An 18,757-nucleotide genomic window follows, 5' to 3' on the forward strand; every position below is an offset into this window, starting at 1 on the left:
CCTTATGATTCCTGCCATCCCCATGCAGTTTGAGTGCTACAACTACCACACAACTAGATGCTTGACAGCTGAGAATCTGAATAACTGTAAAGCCACTACATGTCAGGGGCTGTCACCACTTTTCCCACCAGAAATGGGGTCTTTATTGCCATCTGACTAGTAAGAGATCTGGTTCCAGAATCCCATCCTCGGGATTTCTAAGACCCTCCCTAGTACCAATTACCTAGTTTTCCAGAAATCAGAGCATAAGAGAAAAAAGCTTATCTGCAAGTATCTTCATTGGGAAATGTGATCCCAGAGAGCAGGAGTGAGAACTGGAGGGAGCAGGGATGGAATAGGGAAGGAGGAGGGAAGAGCCCAAACAAGGCTATGATATCTAATTACGCACTATAGTGTGTAACCGGTTCCTTGATGCCATGTAGCCCTCTGAGAATCCACACGAAACATGTCTCAGAGCTAGGGACAGGGTGGGGGGAGGGCAGAAGTTACCCTTCATCTCCTTTCCCCACTGGCCAAAGTTTCCCTGCACGGAAACTTAACCCCCCTGCATGTGTGCCTAGCAGACAGGTTCTCCCAGTATTCCACACCCAGGATAGAGACGTATGGTGTACGGTTGCTTCAGAGGTAGCAGGAATCAGAGACAGGTGAAGCTAGGCAGATCGGATATGGTAGCTAAGATGTGTGGGTAACCCTCCCCCCTCCCCTTGTTTTTCAAACAGATCTTTCTTCCATGACCAGTGTAGTGCTGGGGCAAACTGCTCAGGAGACGCTTGGGAGAGAGTGTTGAGTGCCTGCTCCTTCTCAGGTTGGAGAGTGAAGCTTAGGATTCTTTCCAGGCCCAAGAACCTGGTGGTGGGAAGGACGAAGATCACAGGCAACAGAGACTACTGGTCCAGAGGCATCTGGTTCCTTTCTGCCAGGGGACGGAATGCCACCATTTTCCAAACCGAGGGACAATGGACCACTCCAAAGAAGTAGGAACGGGGGGAGGGCAGAGCTGGGCTCTGGGAGTGGGGGAGAGGATCCACTCAGGACCGTGAAAAAAAATCATAACAGCATCCGTGTAAAGTCCTGTCTGCTCCCATCTGTAGCTGGGATTTTACAGGAAGTGGGCTAGAGGGTTCTTCAGGAGACAGTGAGTGGAAGCTGAGCAGCAGCAAGCGGCTCCGGCTGCCTCTCTGGGAGCTTTCGGCGGGGGATGAGCTCTTTGCATTTCTGGGTGCTCTTGGCAAAGGATAAGCTGCTTGCATCTGAGCCCATGGCCTCAAGCAAATGGATGGACATCCACGGGCCGGATGCCTTCGATTTGCACCATCCCACAGTCCCAGGAAACCACAACTGAAAATCAATAATCACTAATAAATCGCTAAGTAATGTTGCACTGGTGAAATGGCCATTTCATTAGCAGGAACAAACCCTGAGTGGAGAGCAGGCTAGTTCTGGCCTCTGTCAGGGGCAGGAAATGCTCACTGCTTGCTGGTCGTCCAACTGTAGAGAAACATGGTCCCTTGTGGCTACAGCTTTTTAGGGCTACAGAAGTTTTTCGAGGCTTCTGCTCCGGTTCCCCCAGCCTCACTGAGCTCATGGAGAGGCATGGTGGGGTGGTGCACTGCCACATTCGCGCTTCAGGAACAAGGAGCCAGTGTGTGGCTGTGGCTTCACAGCCAGGGCCAGGACTCTGGAATGGACAATGATGCATCCTGGGAAGGGGGGTTTCTGTGGGATAGGGCAGGATGGGGAGGAAGCTGACTTCCACCTGGTCACCGGTAGGAAGCTTCTAGAGACCTGTTTGCAAGGGTCAGTGTGGCACCACGTCTAGCTTGCTTAGACTGAAGCCCTAAAGTGGGGCACCATGGCCCTCCTAGCCAGTCAGGCATCTGCCACCAGGTCCAGGGGATTTGATTACTAAGGTTGGTTGTTTTGCTGCAACATGACACCAGCCTGCGCGATCTGGCTCTGGGCATCACGTTGCCGGCACACAGCTATGAGATGGAAATTTGGCTGCTGCAAAAGGCACCGATTTTGCCTTATTCTCTGAATCTCCTTTCTCTGAACAGCAGGGACATTTCAGTCCCATGTAAAGCACACACTCTTCCTCCTGGCAAATTCCCAGTACCGTAATTCCCTATATAGTGCCACCTTGGAAGTGCCTCGGGCAGCATCTCAGGGGCAAGAAGACTGTTCTGCATCGCAGGTCCTGAGACACTGAGGGAGTAATGAGGTACTCAGGGAGAATGTGCTTGGGTAGCAAAGCATCTGCTTAGCCTCACTTGCCTCTGTGCTCAGGAGAAAGGGCCGGGAGACAAACTTCCTTGCCCTTTTGGTTTCATGACTCAAACTGCACCAGATGCCATCCATGCTCATTCCTCAAGGCAGCATGGCTTCCCCATTGGTGGACGTGCCATGCGGCTGGAAGCAGGACTGTGACGGCATAGCCGCAACTCCAACATGACCAGTGGCCACTCTGCAGCCAGGACTGGTCTCTCGGTCACCAGGGCAGGTGAGATGGCGGGGAAGCGCTCCCTGGAAAATGCTGCACATAGGACGTCCAAGCCCATGTCTGAGCCACAAAATAAAGCCTAGCAATGGGTCTCATGCTGGGCCGGTTGCAAGATTGAGCGAAGTCCCCAGGGTCTTGCCTTCCAGGCCAGGCGTCTTATCATTTGAAGGAGCTGCCCCTACAAGGCACCCAGTATCACTGGCTCTTTAGAGGATCGCTCCCTCCATATTGATTTGTCTGTGTTGCCTCTTGGTGCACTGAAGTCATTTCCTATGAGGGGCTCTTGGGATTTACTTGGCCCAGCTCTGTCACAGGGCAAATGCCTATGCTTTGCCCTTAGCAAGGATTTTGCAGCGGCAGGAGGTATACACTGGCTGCATATGAATAACAGCTAACATCTGATAGGTATTAACTCACTGAATCCTACTCCTACCCTGCGAGGTAGGTACCCCAATTAGCACCATTTTACAGATGAAGAAACAGAAGCACAGAGAGCATAAGCAAGCTGTCCAAAGTCACACTGCTGGTAAGTGGCAAAGCCTGGATTGAAATCAGGCTGGCTCCTAATTGCTTGCTTTTATACTATGCTATGTAATCTCTCCCAGGGTCGGTGTGAGGATCCAATGAGTTTGTACGGGTCAGGTATCAGCATCTGCTGCTAAGGGCCCTTCCAGCCCTCAAGTGGGGGTACATGTGTTCTCTCTAATGAGTGTGAGATGGTTTGTCTTTGCCGACCCCAAGTGGACAGCCCAAGTCCAGCACTCTGCACACAGTAGGTGTTCAGAAAAGGCTCCTTGGTGCAGTCAATCACTCAGATACACAGGCATTTGTATTTGTACATTGCATACCAGCTCTGTGCCTGCCCCTGTGCTGGGAACACATGATGAACCAGAGCTGGTGCCTGAAGTCAGGCAGTACCTAGTCTACTGGGGAGACAGGTGGACCCCCAGTTTACAGGCCAGGGCCATGAAGATGGCACTAGAGTCAGCTCAGCCACCAGAGGCGCTTTCTGTAAAGGGATGATTCCTTCTCCTGGGCTGCGGGGAGGAGGTGGGTCAACGAAGCCTGCACACAAGAGCACTAAGGCTTCATCTGAGGTCTGGTGGCTACAGAGGAGTGCCCCAAGTGAGCTGAGGAAGGAGGGCTCTCTGCCACCTGCAGGGAACAGCACGTGCACAGCACGGAGGTGTGAAAGAACAATGTGTTTTGGAACAACCAGTTGTTCACTGTGTCCATCACATGCGTTGTCTTCAAGGAGGCTGGGGGGCAAACCCAGAGGACAGAGCACTGAGACAGAGGATTATTCTTAAGTGTTCAAATCAAATGGAATTTGACTTTTGCTTGTTTCAGACTTTCTTGGGACCCGTGATCCCTTTCTTCCTTCTAATTTCTCCCTTTCGGAATAAGAATGTCTATCCTATGCCTGTCCCACTATATAACTCAGGGTTTGCCAAAGAAACAGAGCAACAGATATCTATATCAATCTGTTGATCGATCAATAGATTGGAGATTTATGTAGCGGTTGACTCACACTAACAGAGGCCAACAAGTCCCATGATATGCTGTCTGCAAGGTGACCCAAGACAGGCAGTGGTGTAATTCAGTCGGAGTCCAAAGGTCTGAGACCCAGGGGGCTGCTTGTGTACCTCTGGGAGTCTGAAGGTCCAAGAACAAGGAGCTCCAATGCCCAGGGGCAGGAAAATATGGATATCCCAGCTCAAGAGGAGAGAGGAACTTACCCTTCCTTCACTTTTCAGTTCCATTTGGGCCCCCAATAGATTGGATGGTCTTTGCCCACAGTGGAGAGGGTGGTTCTCCTTGCTCAAACTACTGATTCTTGTATGAATGTGCTCACAGATACCCACCAGAAATGAGGTTTTACCAGCTATCTGGGCATTTCTCTGCCTAGTGAAGTTGACACATAAAAACAGTCATTACCCCCATTGTTACATTTTGGAAACAGACAACTTTTTACATGGCTTCACAGGTTTACAACAGTGATGGCTCTGGATGAATTCTATCCCAAGTCTCATCCATATCTGATTTCAATGACATTAGGATGAGATTTTGGGCTGAGAGCTGGTGCCAGAATGAGTCGAGACTTGGGGTGACATGGGGATGGGGTGTTGAATGTCATTTGCATATGAGAAAGACACATGAACTCTAGGGGCCAGAGGGCAGACTGTGATAGGTTGGATTGTGTCCCCCTCCTCAAATTTGTATGTTGAAGTTCTAACCACCAGCACCTCAGAATGAGACCGTATTTGGAAGTAGGGTCATTGCAGATGTCATCAATTAACTTAAGGTGTGACGGCACTAGTGTTAGGTGGGACACTAATCCAATTCCACTGGTGTCCTTATAAAATTTGGGGGCTGGGGTATTTAGACACAAAGATGTGTTGTGAAAAAGGACAATGTGAAGAGACACCAGGAGAAGATGGCCATCTGCAAGGTAAGGAGAGATGTGTGGGAGAGACCCTTCCTTTACAGCTCAGAAGGAACGTCTTACCAGCCCCTTGATCTCAGACTCTGGCCTCCAGAACTGGGAGACAGTACATTTCTGTTGTTGAAGCCCTCCAGTCTGTGCTCCTTTGTTATGGTAGCCTGAGCAGGCTAAGGAATTTTAGTATTTTGGAGTAAGGACTTTTCCCTGAGAGTAATAGGGAGCCATGGAAATATTTTAAGCCAGGGAGGAATGAAGTAAGCTCTGTATTCTAGAAATTGACCCCAGCAGCCGTGAGGAAGATGCATTGGATGGGGCGAGACAGGAGGCAAGAAGTCAAGTTAGGACATGTTGCTGTACTCTATAGATGAAAGTGGATAGCTGCCAAGTATGATACTAGTAATAATAATCCTGATAATAATTAGCAGCAGGTGCAGTAAACATTTGTACAACTAATACTGGCTGATCACTTGTATTGTGGTAGGTGCTTTACATGGATTCTTTTTTTTTTCAATATATGAAATTTATTGTCAAATTGGTTTCCATACAACACCCAGTGCTCATCCCAAAAGGCGCCCTCCTCAATACCCATCACCCACCCTCCCCTCCTTCCCAGCCCCCATCAATCCTCAGTTTGTTCTCAGTTTTTAAGAGTCTCTTATGCTTTGGCTCTCTCTCACTCTAACCTCTTTTTTTTTTTCCTTCCCCTCCCCCACGGGTTTCTGTTAAGTTTCTCAGGATCCACATAAGAGTGAAAACATATGGTATCTGTCTTTCTCTGTATGGCTTATTTCACTTAGCATCACACTCTCCAGTTCCATCCACGTTGCTACAAAGGGCCATATTTCGTTCTTTCTCATTGCCCTGTAGTACTCCATTGTGTATATAAACCACAATTTCTTTATCCATTCATCAGTTGATGGACATTTAGGCTCTTTCCATAATTTGGCTATTGTTGAGAGTGCTGCTATAAACATTGGGGTACAAATGCCCCTATGCATCAGTACTCCTGTATCCCTTGGGTAAATTCCTAGCAGTGCTATTGCTGGGTCATAGGGTAGGTCTATTTTTAATTTTCTGAGGGACCTCCACACTGTTTTCCAGAGTGGCTGCACCAATTTGCATTCCCACCAACAGTGCAAGAGGGTTCCCGTTTCTCCACATCCTCGCCAGCATCTATAGTCTCCTGATTTGTTCATTTTGGCCACTCTGACTGGCGTGAGGTGATATCTGAGTGTGGTTTTGATTCTACATGGATTCTTATATTCAATACTCACAATAACCCGATCAAGTGGGCACTATTGTCACCCCCATTTTGCAGGCTAGGAAACTTGCCCCAGTGGTGGCGCCAGGATTTGAAGTAGGTAGTGTTCAGCTGCAGCACCTGCATGCGATGGCATGTTGTTAAATGTTTAACAACCAGCCCTGATTTGCAGCATTTGCCCATTTCTGTGATGTAGGTACTCTTGCCATGGCCAAGTCCAAGCTACCAGTGAGTCATCAACAGGTTCACAAAGTTTCTGAAAATGTAGCAATCCTTTCTCGTGAGCTGTGTGAGCCAGCCAACTAGCCAAATGCCAGGCACAGCACTAGTAAGCTCGGGGAGCACAGGTTACTTCCGTCCTCCCTGGTGAGCTTTATCATAACAGGATTCTATGGAGGCTGTTGAGACCCAGACTGCCATGGACACTCAAATCTTGGTTCCACCGGTGAGTAACTGTGTGATCTCAGACAACGTGCTGAACCTCTCTGAGCCTGTTTGCTCAGCTCTGAAATTAGTTTTCACAGGGCTTCATTGAGCTCATGATGTGAAGTATAGGGCCTGGGGCATAGTAGGTGTGCCCCAAGATTTAGCTGCTTTTATTGCTCAAATGATTGCGTTTTCCAAACCCAGAACAGCAGGGGCACATTGTCTGGTTTTTCTGCAAACGTCTGCCTAGATAGTATGCCTGCCCGAAGCTGGGCCTGGCCGGTTCCCTGGCGTTAGGGCATATTAACCTTCTGAATGGCTGTGGTGATGGTGCGGCAGCAGCCTAACTGGTTGCTAGGATAGCCACAGGCCGGGGTTTTGTTGTACGTGTGGGTTTTTTTTTTTTTTTTTTAATCACAAAACTGCAAATGGTCTGAAGGGTCCTAGAAGAGTGGATGGAGCCTCTTCCCATGTGGGGCCTGCGCCATGCCTGTGTGGTTGGAAAAAAATGTCATTGCATAAAGAGTAATAATTAGCAAGCCATCTGCATACTTTTTTCTATATAAAAGCTTTGACAATGTCTTTCAGCTGTATGTATGGTGCAAGAGGAAAACTGGCAGCCATCTGGATTTACGTTAATTCCCTAAATTATTTATGCATTTCTGTGTAAATGACCATTGCCCATCCTTATCTATGCTTTGATGGTATTGCCTATGGCATTCTGGAAGTGGCATTCATGGTAAGCAAGGAGCTGGCGGGGAGGGGGGTGGAATTGACTTGTAGCCACAGTTTTCTGGTTTCACGGTAAAATCAATGCAAGCCATTCTACAGCCCCTTAATTAACTGCTCGCTTGCTAATGAGGGCCTTTTTTCTTAAAGGTTCCTTATTTTTTTAAATCAGTGAAGTCGCTAGGAAATTACAATCAATATTTTAACAATTTCCCATTTGTTTCCATTGTGATTTTTAAAAATGCTCACTACCACCAATGTCCCCCCTAAAATTAAAATTGTTTAAGAACACGGGGAAGAGAAAGAATTCAACCCATTTCCCAGTGGCTCTCCTTAACCCCACCAGGACAAACTGCCACCTGTCCTCTGTAAGTGCCCCAATCTGGCTTCCTACGTGGCATAGACTCACCTTTTCGCCAGGCATATCAACGTGCTCCCAGTTTGCCCAATATCATGTGATGTCTGGACCTGTGTGTGGGACCTGAGCTTTCATTTTACATGTGTCATGTTACATTCAACACCTGCCTCCTGTCCTTGGGGGTTTGGGGACAATAATCATAACGGTAGCTTCTTCTCTGAACACTAATGACCTAGGCATCCTGCCAGGGGTGGTCCCATGCTTAGAGGCTACAAGCCTGACTACAGTGCAGTGAAGCAGGTACTACTGTGACCCCCATTTTACTAAGGAGACAGCTGGAGCTTGGGAGGTGATATAGCCAGGAGGCAGCAGAACCTGCATCGACATCTGGCCTCCAGCCTCCTGGACTGGCTTGCACTTCCTCTGCAGGGGGCAATCCCTCCCTACCTTAGGCTATCCCACAGGCATTTGTCTCTCCTGGTGTCTGTCAGTCGTGGCCTCCAGTCTGCTGTGGTCATCAGGGTGATGAGTGTCACCAGAGGAGTTAGCAAGCCCCGAGTGAATGCTTCAGGAGCCTAGAACTCAGAGCCTTGGCTGTGGGGCATGGCCTCTGCATGGGTGGAGTGTGGCGGGTGGACACAGCCAACAACCTCTATACATGCACAGCAGTGGTCAGGGGCTGGTGGGGGGACATGCCAAATTCCAGTGCTGAGCCCTGCCACACCCATTACTCATCTTCTTCCTCCTGGATCTGGATTCAGTCATCCAGGGGGCACCCCAAATCCCCTTCAACTGTGAGTTCATCAGATGGGCTTGGGGGGAACCCCAAAAGTCTTTAGTAAAACAGTGAAATGGGAGAGGCTGAGGGCAAGGGCCTGAAGAATCAGAGAAACACAGACAGACCCATCGATGGTCAAGGGAGGGAGGGCACCCATGCTGTACTGTGATGGGTCTCAGGCCAGGCTTCACGGAAAAGGAGACTTTTGAGATGAGCCCTGAACATCAGGTGGGATTTTGACAGAAGAGCTGGAATTCTAGGCAGGGGAGATGCACAGGCAAAGGTGCAGAGGTGGGAAGAACTGGGAATTGTTTGGTGTCCAATTAATAGTCCAGCCAGGCAGGAGGCCCAGGGGCGTGTGTGAAAGCACCAGGTGATGAATCTCGAAATGGAGGCTGGGACCCACTAAATGGAGGGCACTGAATGCCAGGCTGAGGAGCTGGGATTCAGTGCCACCAGCAGTAGGGAGCCACAAGATGCTTTGGAGCAGAGGAGTGACGAAGAACAGAGCAACCGGATATGTGTTTCTTATCTGCAGTCAGCACGCCTGTTTTCCATATTCTACAGGCTGCCCAGTTAAGCTCCCAGCATTTGTCATGAGAACTTGGGAAAACTCACTGCATGTTCGCAGGAATAGGACAATGAGTGACAGATGGCCACTGATTGTTTTCATATCCCTTGAGCTCCAGGTTTCAGACAGACCAAAGGCAGGGCCCACATCAGCCTTGGCATGATGTGCGTGGACCTGCACAGCCCAAGCTCAACCCTTTGCTTGGCAGCCCTCTCAGCATCAAGGCCAGGAGGGTGTCCCAGGAGAAGAGGAGCCCCTTGAGAGCCTGGTGGAATTCTTTTCCTCACATGGACCCACCGGCCAGGACTACACACACTAAACGTAAGTGGCCCCGTTGCCGGTGGAAGCAGCCTAAGCTTTGAGACCCAATTGTTTACCGCTCTGCAATTCTCAAGCTGTGTGACCCTGGACATGTCCCTTCATCTCTCTGAGCCCCTCGTTTCCTCATCTAGAACATGGAGGTAATGATGGCTTACACCTCATTGTGTACATGGGCCCATGCAGATAAAGCACATAGTAGACCTAGGTAAATGTAGGGAGCTGTCAGCTCCAGACGTCGTCTGCCTTTTGGGTGACAAAAGGGTCTTGTAGCCAGTCTATTCAGTGAGGAGAAAGCCCTCATCCAGCCTCTCCTCCCATTTCTCCATCAACCTTGGGATGCCCAAGGTGACAACCATAAGGGAACCTTTGTTTCCAACAGTAACTGAAAGAATGACAACATATCTGGGCCACAGTGCCCCTCGGTAACATGACCTGAGGCTGGTTTCAGGACATTAACACAAAGCTCTTTGCCTGACCTCCATCCTCTTTAACCTTTGTTCAGGCCATAAAACTCCTTAAAATGTATGACAAGTATGGACCCCTTTCCCAGTGTGTGTGTACAGTTCCATGACCCCCAGAGTTTCCTGAAAGTTTCTCCCCAGATATTTCCAGAAAAATAGAATCCTACTAACATTCATTGAGCAGATACTCCCTGCCAGGCACTGTGCTAGGAGCTGGGAAGACAGCATAGAGCAAAGCAGGCCCTGGCAGTAGCCCTTGTGGGTTCTAACCTATAGAGCTCAGCTGGTGGTAAGCACTAGAGAGAAAACAAAGCAGGGAAGGCGAGAGGAAGTGCCACAGATGGGTGTGAGGCTTTGAAACGTTACATTGGGAGGCCAGGTGACATTTGTGTAGATATTAAAGGAAATGAGGGAGCCAGCCCCATAGATTTCTGGGAGAATGCATTCCAGCAGAGGGAACAGAGGGTGCAAAGGCCCTAAGGAGAGATGTGCCTGGTGTGTTGGGAAAGAGTCGGGAAGCCTGCAGTTCACTAGCAGAGCCAGGGAGGGCAAGAAGGAAGATGGTACCATCCAGATTGGGGGTAGGGGCATGTTGTACAGGACTTTCTAGGCCACCAGGAGCACTTTGCTTTTACTGAGTAAAATGGGGAGCCACTGCAGGTGTGCCGAGATGAGGGACTGGACTGGGGTTTGGGGAGAAGGTGACAGGGAAGAGGTAGGAAACAGAGCCACCTGTTAGCTGACCACTGGAGTAACCCAGGTGGGAGATGCAGGTGGCTGGGCTCAGACGGCACCAGTGGAGAAGGAGAAAAGGCTGGGATGGTGGATGCACTTTGAAGATGGACGCTTGAATGATGGAGCCGTCATGAACTGAGGTGGCAGACCTCAGGAGGAGTGTTTTGAGGATGACCAAGAGCTCAGCTGGGGGGCATGTGGAGTTTGAGATGCCTAGTGGCCATCCAGGTGGACAGGACCCTTGGGGTCAAATTTTAAAAGCACTCTGCAATTCTCTGTGAAGGACTCAGTTATCCCCTGATCTGCTGCGTTTAATCAGATTCTCTTCAAGACACTCATGAGCTCTCTATCGCTCTAGGGGACACGGTAGCTCTAGGATGACTCCCCCTCCTTGCAGGAAGGGACAGGCCACGGCCAGGACTTCACGGCAGCCTTGTGTGGGTTGAAGGTAGGGATTGCGATCAGTTTGATCACCAGAGAGCAATAACTTCTCCAGAGCAGCCCTGGCTGGACTCAGCCAGGGTGGATTCCTATCCAACAGCCTGGCTGAGGGGCACCCTCAAGGTGCCTGGGGGGGGGGGGGGCTGTAGAGGCGTCTGACACCTGTGCCTCGCGGTAGGCAGGACGCCGCTCCTCAGTCTGGGAACTTTGTGAAACGCTCGGAGGCAAGTGTCCAGTTCCCCAGCTCCGTTGCGCCTACGTAGCCCACGAAGGGACTTTGGTTGGTTCTCATAGGGGGGCCCAGCGCTTTCCGCGGGCCGAGGGCGTGGGCGCGGAGAGAAGGAGGGGCCGAGTGGGCGGCGGGCCCACCCCTTTATTCCTGGCCCGCGGCTCCGGCCGAGTGCGACCAGATGTGGTGGTGACAGGTCGCTACTCAGAGGTGCGGGCAGGAACTGTGATTGGGCTCTGGGGTTTCGCAGGCGCTGCTGCCTCGGGACGAGACGCGGCGTCCGTGGGCTGAGCTCAGCCCCCGCCGCTGCTACCACCCAGGAAGTCCAGGTAAGGAAACGCACCCCGGCCGGGGGCCCCGGAGAAGGGGCGCAAGCCAGTCCCCCGGGCATGGGGGGAGGGGAGCCGCTGGCTTTGGCGCCAGGGAAGAGGGCGGACAGCGTGCTCTGGCCCTCCGGGCGGTTCACAAGGAACCCATGTCCGTACAGAAGCCGCAGGTGTCTGCCCTGGGATAACCCCGCGCGGAGAGGCGGCAGGTCCAGCCCAGCTCGGGAAGGGGCTTCGCCGGCCCCGGGGCCAGTGGGGAGGGAGACCAGCTGGCGCCCCTGGGCTCCCGGCTGAGCACACCGGCGGGCGGCCCAGGGTCTGCGCGGAGGCGGGGGGTGGGGTGGTGGCGGGCAGTGGAGGAGGGGAGGGGGAAGAGGGCGGGCGACAGGAGAGGGGGAAGGAGGACGCTAGGCGAGGGGGTGTGTAGTTTAGTAGCCACCACCTGAGAGCATGGGCCCCCACTGCCGTCACAGCAGGTCGGCTTGGCTGTCGTGGCGGGAGCCAGCTAGCAGACGCGTTGCCAGTTGGACGGGCGCTACCTACCCAAGCAGCCACCGCTGAAGGTGAGCGCCCTCCCAGGGCGAGGGGGAAGGGGGGCCCGGCTCCCAGCTCTTGGGTCAGTCCCTGCTCTGCTCAGAATGGGGAAGGGGTGTATGGGGAGGAGATTGAACAGGCTACTTTATGGTGAGACTCCCGTCCCTGTGACTCTCCGGCGTCCTCCGGGATCGGCTCGCGCGTTCTCTCTGTCTCTCTCTCTCTCTGTCTCTCTTTCTCCCCCCTGGTGTCTCTCTAGCACTCTGTCTCCGTCGTTTTCTCTCGGTCTGCCCGTGCGTCTCGGTTTCCGTCTCTCCCTCGGTCCCTCTCGGTCTCTGTCAGTCTCGCGCGCTTGTCTCGCCCTGCCGCCTGTGAGTGCCGGCTCTCTCGCTCTCCCTGCTCGCTCTCCGTCTGTCAGGGGCGCGCGCGGCTCACCGGCTCGCTCAGCCCAGAAGCGGGAAGGCTACCTGCCGCGTGCGGGTTTCCAAGTGCGCCGGGCTCCGCCTGCGGCCCTCCCGCGAGCTCCATCCGCCCGTGCCCAGGGGCCCACGGTCACCCCGCTGTCGCTCTTCCCCATCAGCGCACCGTCTAGACGGGCCACCTGCCGCCGAGGGCACAGACCGCCTCCCGCTGAGAGCGGAGCCACCGAGGTACGTGCGGCCGTGGCCCTTCCTTCCTTCCCTCACTCCCCAGCTGCCCTGGCTCGAGTGGGCTGGAGAAACCAGGCGACCACGCGAAGCCAGCCTGCGGCCGCTTTCCCTTTCAAAGAGTAGCAGGAGGGTCGGGTAGGCCCCTTGGGCGGCCGCCGCGCTTCCGCTGCCCCCGGCCCCATCCTGCCTGGAAACTCGGCCTTTCGGGGCTCAGGGCTGGCGGGGTCGCGGGCGGGGCAGCGTGGCTTCCCCTTTAAGGCCGAGCCGCTCGTCGCCGTGAGTGTGAGGGTGTGTGAGTGTGCGGCGTGCGTGTCTCCTCCTCCCCGAGTGACACAGCAGTGAGAAATGCCTATCAGTAACTTAAACCCCCGAAACTCCACCTTCCGGGCGCGCGGCGCGGAGCCGGGCGGTGGGAATGGAGCGAGCAGATTGAGGCCGCCACTGCAGCGCCGCCGGCATGAACTTGGCCGCAAGCTGAAGCAGCCGGCGGCGGGCGGGCGCGGGGGCACCGGCCGCTAGCCAGAGGGTGATCTGCAACCGGGCCGGGCCACTCAGCCGGTGCCCGAGGCCAGGCTGCCTGCGCCGGCGGCCGCCCGCCCCTCGGGCACTGCCCCCGCCGCCGCCGAGGGAGCTCCGCAGCACGGTAAGGCTGAGGGCGGGAGCGGGAGGTCCGGCTGCTCTGGGGGGTCCAGGGGGCACTTGTGGCCCCCACTTGTGGTTCCCGTCGCGGAGGAGCTGAGGGGACCCCAAAGTTTGCTCCGAGCACACGGCCCACCTGGCGCTATGCGCGGCCAGCCCCTCTCTCGGACCGGCGGGGCCGGCCTGAGCGCAGCTCCCATCGTCCGGGACTTCGGCCTCTGCCTGCTCCCCAGCGCCCAACGGGCGTCTGGAACCGGGCGGGGGCCGTTAAGTACCGGCGAGGGAAAGCAGAGGGGCGCGAGCCACACGATCTTCTCTGGCCCTGCCGGGCTACCGGGAAGCTCCCACTCCGTTCCGGCGACCCCCGGGCCGCTGGCGGCCCGGATGCCACCGGCGACGTTGCCATCGCATGCCAGCTCCCTGAGCGTTGGCCAGTCGACAGTGGGCGCTGGGCACAGGATTCCACCCACCCCCCCAACCCGGTTTGCCGCCACCGAGTTCGGAGTGTGGAGTGTGCGTGCGCCGAGCCCGCTGCCTTACGCTCCCTCCCCTGCCAAATCCTCCTCTGGAGAGCAGCCCCGAGCAGAGCTGGCGGCTCGAGGCAGCCCCGACTGGGCTCCTGCCCGGAGCTCCCGGCGCCCCCGCGCTCGGAGCTCCCAGGCCTCGGAGCGGCGGAGGAGCCGGGCGCCCGGCGCCGGCAAGGGCGGGCGGGAAGCCCCCCGGAGCGCCGCCAAATACTTTTCTGGGCCAGTTGGCTCGGCTAGGCTCCGTCCCGATGCAGTGAGTGTGTCCGAAGCCACTTGGAAAGCTGGCGGTACCGTCTGATTTTGATCCGTGATTAAATGCGGACTGAGCAGACACTAATAGGATTAGCCTGCCAGAAAACTGCCCTGAAGTCGTCGGAACCTGAGCAAACTGACGCACCTCGGGCGGGGGGCTTAGCCCCACCGCGCTCCTGCAGTTGGGCGGCTAAGCGGGGCACCCGGAGTGTGGGTTTGAATGTGTGCGCGGGAGGGAGCACAGGATGGCTGGGGGACTCGGGGAGAAGGGACTCTGCTTGCCGGGGTGGCTTGTCGTCGTTGTTTGGCAGCGCAAGGAATCCCCCGCCCCCCCGCCTCCGGGGTGCCGTCCCCACAGCAAACGTGTCGTTTGCGGGTAGCCGAACGAGGCCGGCTCCGGGACATTGTCTGTGAGGGCGAGTGAGCCGAGCGTACCAGAGGCGGCCGCGCTGGAACAAAGACGCAAAGTCTCCCCGAGCCCAAGCAATTTCGAAAGAGTTGGCTGGGAAGAGGGCCCGGGTCTCCCAGGGGAGACCCCCGCGGGAACCGTGCGGTCCCCAGCGCCCGGGCCCCACGGCCCGAGTGATCTGTTCCCGGGCTGCGGCGAGCCGGCGGGCAGCATCGCAGCGGCTCAGCCCAACCCTTGGCAGGCGCGGGCCGCCGCCCGAGTGTGCCCGCGGGCCGGGCGGGGTGGGCCGCGCACCCGTGGGGGCTTCCCGGCCGCCCGGCCGCATGGGGCTCCCGGAGGCCGCACAGTTTCTCCCCCCACCCCACCTCTTCTTGTCTTTATAGATCCCCCTCCCTCCTACCCCCGCCGCCGCAGCCGCCAACAATCCGCTTTATAAAAAGCCCCTTTGTTTCCCAGGAGGCTGGAGAGAGGGAAGGGGAAAAGGGACGCAGAGGCAGGGGGCGGGGGCGGCGGCCTCCCACTGGCCTCGAGTCGCTCGGGACAGGAGGGCAAGTGTAGGCGGTGGGGGAGGGGGTTGTATTTCGAAGACCCTCCCCAGGAACCCCAAAACGCGTGGGGAGCCCTTGGCTCCTGCCGCCCACCGCGCGCCCCGCCTGCTGGCTGCGGACACCCGGGGCTACGGCGGTACGGACCGCCGGGCGGGAGGCACGGCGAGCAGAAGGACGCGGAGGCCGGAGGCCGAGCACGCTCCGCGGGAAGGGCAGACGCAGCTCGCCGCTGCGCTCGCGGGGCGCGGGCATAGGGGGCGCCCTTTCCTCGGTTTCGCTTTGCAGCCCGCGCCCCTCACCTCCCGGCTCAGGGCGGCTGTCGCGCCCGCCCGTGGCGGAGACGACGGTAGTGACTGAGGCTTTCGCCACCCTGCGGCTACACTCCTCACTCCTTCCTGCGCCCTCCTGCCGGCCACCCCCTCCCCCCAACACACACACACCGGGGCTCAAATGCTCTGCGGACCCCCTTTGTTTGGAGGCAGGGAGGGAGTCGGAACCACAGCCTCGGGGGTTCCTGATGCCTGAGTGGACAGTGGGGATGGGGTTGCACCTCCCGACCATGCGTCGGTTTGTCGCCTCTACATGGACCCAGCGCCGGACAGTTGAGGGTGTCCAGGATGCATGGGCTGCCGGCATTAGTTGGATTGAGAATTTAGCGGGCCCCTATCCCCTACACCTGCCCTTCCCCCCAAATTTGTGGGAACCCGGACTTGCACTGAGGAATGTTAAACATGTTAGAAGTAACCTTTCGCCATCCTGTTGGTCTGCCCCGCCTCCGCCCTCCTCTCCAAATCTGTCCGCTTCTCTCGTAAAGTTTGTTCCGTTCCGAAAAGGAATACTGACAATAAGAAAAAAATTGACAAATAAGGAGAAGTGGGCGGGGTCCGAACAACGAAGTCAGATTCCTCCCGATCTCTTGCCCGCCTCCGTCCCCCTTCCCATTTAATCTTGTGGCGGCATATTATTTGTGCCTTTTTGCATATCTTTCCCCTAATCCACTCCATTCCCATCTCTGGAGGTTATTCGAAAGTGTTGGTCAAACATTTGTTCTCTGGTTTTTGGAATTGAAGGTGAAGCGTTAACCTCCCCCACCCCCTCCTCTCTCTCACACACAGACACAGACACGCGCGCCCGCGCGCACACACACACACACACACATCCCAACTGCATCTAAAACCACAAGAAAGTACTCAAAGGGTAAACCATAGGCTCTACCTTCTCCTCCCCCCTTTGTGCTTCCCTTCTGTAGCAAGATCATTGGAAAATAAAGCTGCTGATGTGCGAGATGGAACATATGGTGCCTCCATAAGAGAGTAGCTGAAATGGCCTTGAACCTGCCGGACAGACCAGCTGTTTGCTGCCAGCCAGAGCAACTAATCAGCTTCTTTGCCTTAAAGTAACATCCCTCTTTTCTCTTGATGACCAGTTTGCATATTAAATAGGATATTCTCCAGAGGAGATAGGAGATGGGCTTCTATATTGCTTTGTGCTTTGGTGGTTCTCCACACGCCTTGCCCGCTACTCTGCGTGCTGCCTTGGCTTCTCTCCGCATGCGTGCCTACAGGGTGTGTTTCCTTTAACACTGATAAAAGAATGTTGCCCCAAGTGGAACTTGGGAAGAAGGAGGCAGGAGAGGGGCTGAGATGGTCCCAGATGCCTGGGAGGAAATCTCTCTGTTTTCTTCCTATTAGCTTTAGAAAAACTAGCAGTTCTCCCCCCACCCCGCACACACATACACACATTAAAAATATCACAAAGATCTTCCGGCTGCGACCATTTTCAGTTTTCCTTCAGTACAAAGTGTTTGAGGAGATACAAGGAAATTCCATGTTAGGAAATCATTAGCAAAGGGTGACTTCGTCTGTTTTCCTGCCACTGACGCTGACAGTGACACAGATGTGTGGGTTGAAACAGGAACGTCATTGAATTTTTAAACTCAACCAGGAAATAGCCTGTTGCTGGGTTGGGGGGGGGCATCCATTCACTGCATCTTAAGTTAGGAGATTTACTGTTGTTGATTTGTTGATCCTTTTCAATAAGGAAAGGTTTTTTGTTTTTTCTTTTTTTCTGAAGTGTGGTCAGCATGTTTAGTATCATTTCCACCCCCCCCCCCCATTTTAAGCAGATCACCTAAAGGTTTAAAATGCACCTGTTAATAGATCATCCCTAGGAAACTCAGTGGCTATCCAGGCTTATAAAATGGGCAGAAACTGATCTTAAATCAGCAGTTCATCTGACAATAGTTGGACTACTCTCCTTCTTTAAAGGGGCTTCTATGCAGTAAACCTTTTCTTTCTTTTTTCTTTTAAGACCCTGATTTTCTTTCTTTTTTTTAAGAGGCTGATTTTCTTTCCTTTTTTTAAGAGTCTGATTTTCTTTCTTTCTGTTTCTTTCTTTCTTTCTGTTTCTTTCTTTCTTTCTGTTTCTTTCTTTCTTTCTTTCTTTCTTTCTTTCTTTCTTTCTTTCTGCAGTGGTGCACTAGAGAGATAATCAGCCTAGGAGCTAGGAAACTTGTGTTCTAGAACACTCTCCCCACTAATTAGCTGAGTGATCTTGGGCAAGTCTGTCCCCCTCCTTCCTCCTCCTCCCCCCAACCTTCATGACCTAGGAGTCAGTGCCTTCCAGCTCACACACACTGTGATTTGTAAATGAAATAGTCATTTTCTGGTAAAGTGAAACACCTTTGGGGAAAATGACTACATATAGAGGGAAATGGGGCTGAGATTTTTGAGGGGCAGCAAGAAGAGGGAGAAGTAAAAAAAAAAATGGCAGAAGTCCAATCAAAACAATATAAAAGTGGGAAGTGCTCCCTCTCTCTGTGTCTTATGCCAGTGTGAACTTGTAACCCAGAAACATAGATCCTGGAGGCTGGGAGGCAACCCAGAAGGCTTCTTGTCCAGTAACCCTAATCTGGTGATCTCAGGGCCTATTGACGGCCGGCCTCCTAATCATTGGGTTGGTTTACAGATAACGGGATTCAAACTCTTTGAAATTAGACTGGCATGTTTCCAAAGGACTCATCTAATGGAGAACAGATTTGCTGCTTTGCAGTTATTTAGCAAAGATTTCAAGGACAAAAAGGCCTTCCCTCTACACACACGTGCCCCGCTGGAGTTTGGGCTCTGAACTCGCTGTTGAACCTTTTCTTTTCTTCCTAGTCCAGCTGGGTATATTTTAAAAATCACATTTCCAACTTTGAGGACACAGCAGCCATGTAAGAACCTGCCACTGTCCTGCTTAATTTTAATATTGATTTTTTTTTTAAACGTGGAGGGGGGTGCGAACATTATGGGGAAGGACCTTTTATCCTCTGAGCTCTTTGGCAATTATCTTGCTGCCATAAATGTTGATACACATATAATGGATGTAACTAGAAAATCTCCTTATCCAAGCAGAAAAGGCTGAGTGTTTGTTGGAGCAGACAGATGTGGCCGGGGAGGGAGATAGATGGCGGGGAGCAGCAGCCGGTTACCATGCACCCGCACAATAAACCGATTCCCATCACACCCCTCCCAGCTCCGCCACCCAGGGTAACCTAGGCAGCATCAGTCAGCTGTACGGTAGGAAAGAAGCCTCTCGAAGTTCAGTTGGAAGCAGTCTGATTTTGCAGGCATTG

At 53.9% G+C, this 18,757-nt stretch overlaps 1 protein-coding gene across 5 annotated transcripts in view; it reads left to right on the plus strand.

The window, feature by feature from the left end:
• Positions 1-11,467: 11,467 nt before the first annotated feature.
• Positions 11,468-18,757, plus strand: part of MAMLD1 (mastermind like domain containing 1) — a 121,978-nt gene continuing 114,688 nt past the window's right edge. For 2 of the 5 annotated variants that reach the window (XM_045472972.1, XM_045472976.1), the window contains exon 1: positions 13,106-13,409. The gene's annotated coding sequence lies outside the window, so the exon portion shown is untranslated. Of the gene's footprint in view, positions 11,586-12,055; positions 12,146-12,680; positions 12,767-13,105; positions 13,410-18,757 lie in introns of those variants that run through there. The other 3 variants (XM_045472973.1, XM_045472974.1, XM_045472975.1) reach the window with 3 other exon arrangements.

The sequence above is a fragment of the Leopardus geoffroyi genome, chromosome X (genome assembly GCF_018350155.1).
Source record: "Leopardus geoffroyi isolate Oge1 chromosome X, O.geoffroyi_Oge1_pat1.0, whole genome shotgun sequence".
Classification (NCBI taxonomy): Eukaryota; Metazoa; Chordata; class Mammalia; order Carnivora; family Felidae; genus Leopardus; species Leopardus geoffroyi.